The following is a 2,303-nucleotide window of genomic DNA, read 5'->3' as shown; positions in this document are numbered from 1 at the left end:
CCCCATCCCCATTTTCTATCTCTTCTGGTTTAGGAGTTTCTGGTGTTCAAGAGGAATTAAGTTAAGGTTTTGTAAGCCTCTGGATGGGTATATGAATAGAAAGGTTAAGAAGGATATGGGTGAAATGATGGCAAATGGGACTAGGTCAGATTTGGGTGTCTGGATCAGAGTGGTGCTGGAAAAGCACAGCAAGTCGATTTTCCTGCTCCTCGGATGCTGCCTGACTTGCTGTGCTTTTCCAGCACCACTCTGATCTAAACTCAGGTTTCCAGCATCTGCAGTCCCCACTTTTACCTAGTTGATTTTAACCAGATTGGGGTGCCTCATCAGTGTGGATGAATTGGACTGATGGGTCTGTTTCAGTGGTGTATGACCCTATGACAATACCCACTTGGTCAAAAATTGAACAACACCAGGTTACAGTCCAATGGATTTATTTGAAAACACAAGCTTTTGGAACACTGCTCCTTTATCAGGTGGTAGAAGCGGCAGTGCTCTGAAAGCTAGTGTTTTCAAACAAACCCATTGGACTATAACCTGGTGTCGTATGATTTTGTCTAACCCAGTCCAGTACCATCACCATGATGAGTACCCAGGTGGAGGACTTTTGCCTGAAATGTCGATTCTCCTGCTCCTAGGATACTGCCTGACCTGCTGTGCTTTTCCAGCACCACTATAATCTTGACTGTAATCTCCAGCATCTGTTTTACCCACTTCTGCCATCATGACTACCCACTTGAGACAACTAATCCACCCCCCCCCCCCCCATGGCCTCAAATCTTGAAAGTTAGACAGAAATTCCAATCATTGAGGTTATGCAAAATATATTAGTCATAGAGGCATTTGAAGTCCAGATGGAGTGAAGCTTAGATGAAGTACTAGAATACTTCACTAACCGAGAATGTATTCAGCAGCTAAAGTTTGGGGTTCACCTTTATAATGGTCTTAGAGGCTGATATTTTTTAAAAAAAAGTGACATTTGACAAGTAGGTCTGCAGAGGAACAGGAGGAGGCTATTGAGCCTGCCTTGCCATTTGAGATCAAGGCCAGTCACTTTCTCAATGCCACTTTCCAACACTACCCCTGTACCCCTTAATGTCACTAATTTCCAGAAACCTGATAACTTAAGACCTGAACTTGCTCAATGAATACACTTCCACAACCCTCTGGGATAGAGAATTGAGTACCTTGGAATGAAGATATTCATCCATATCTCTCTCTCTCCTCTCTCTCTCTCTCTCTCTCTTGCCTCCGCCCCGTTTTACCATTCTCTAAATATTCATGAATAAAATCCTTTCTAATAGACTCTAAAATTCTCCCCATTATGAATGTCAGGCTAACAGGTCTGCAGTTATCTACTCTCCCACTGCCTCCCTTCTAAAACAGTGGGGTTACATTTCCTACCATTCTGTCACAGGAACCTTTTGCAAATCTTTAGAGTTACGAAAGATAATTACAATGCATCTACACTATTCTGTTGCTACTTCCAATACTCCGGGAAGGAGCTTGTCTTGTCCAAGAGATTTGCCATCTCTCAGTCCAGCTAATTTTTCATCTGCTAACTCTTGATGAATTTTTCTTAAACTTTTTTGTTGCTCAAGTCCTTTGGTTGCCTGATATTTTGAGATGATTCTCTTTTTTTTAAAATATAGATGTAAAGTAACTTTTAATTTTTCCACTTTAAATTCTCCTGTCTCCAGTTGTTAACGTCTCACATTTATTTTTGCTAAATTTTTTCCTTTCACATATTGTTACAAGCTTTACCAATTTTTATTCTCCTTGCTAACTTCTGTTAATATTCTCCTTTCACTTATCAGTTCCTTGGCCCTCCTTTGCTAGGTATAAATTGCTCCCAAACCTCAGGTTTACCACTATGTCTGGTATTATTGTAAGTCACTTCCTTTGATCGAGTATACTGTTTAATTTCTTTCATTAGCCACAATTGATTCACCTTGCTCTTCGGGTGTTTACACCTTTAGAAGAAAGTATATCTGTTATAAACCTTATAGTGTTTCTTTAAATATTAGCCATTGCCTGACTGCTAACAAGGGTAGAAATATCTGGATTACTCCCAGAGCTATGAGTTAGTGAGGGCAGGAATAGGAGGATAGAGCAGATGAATGCATGGCTGAGGAGCTGGTGTATGGGAGAAGGATTCATGTTTTTGGATCATTGGAATCTCTTTTGGGGTCGAAGTGACCTGTACAAGAAGGACAGATTGCACCTAAATTGGAAGGGGACTAATATACTGGCAAGGAAATTTGCTAGAACTGCTTGGGAGGATTTAAACTAGTAAGGTGGGG

At 40.8% G+C, this 2,303-nt stretch overlaps 1 protein-coding gene across 4 annotated transcripts in view; it reads left to right on the top strand.

The window, feature by feature from the left end:
- The window catches only part of trip4 (thyroid hormone receptor interactor 4), a 140,843-nt gene that overhangs the window by 519 nt on the left and 138,021 nt on the right, over positions 1-2,303 (top strand). The gene's annotated exons all lie outside the window — the stretch shown is intronic.

This window comes from Chiloscyllium plagiosum, chromosome 40 (genome assembly GCF_004010195.1).
Source record: "Chiloscyllium plagiosum isolate BGI_BamShark_2017 chromosome 40, ASM401019v2, whole genome shotgun sequence".
Classification (NCBI taxonomy): domain Eukaryota; kingdom Metazoa; phylum Chordata; class Chondrichthyes; order Orectolobiformes; family Hemiscylliidae; genus Chiloscyllium; species Chiloscyllium plagiosum.
The sequence above is the reverse complement of the archived record's forward strand: the minus strand, read 5'-3'. Positions and strand labels throughout refer to the sequence as shown.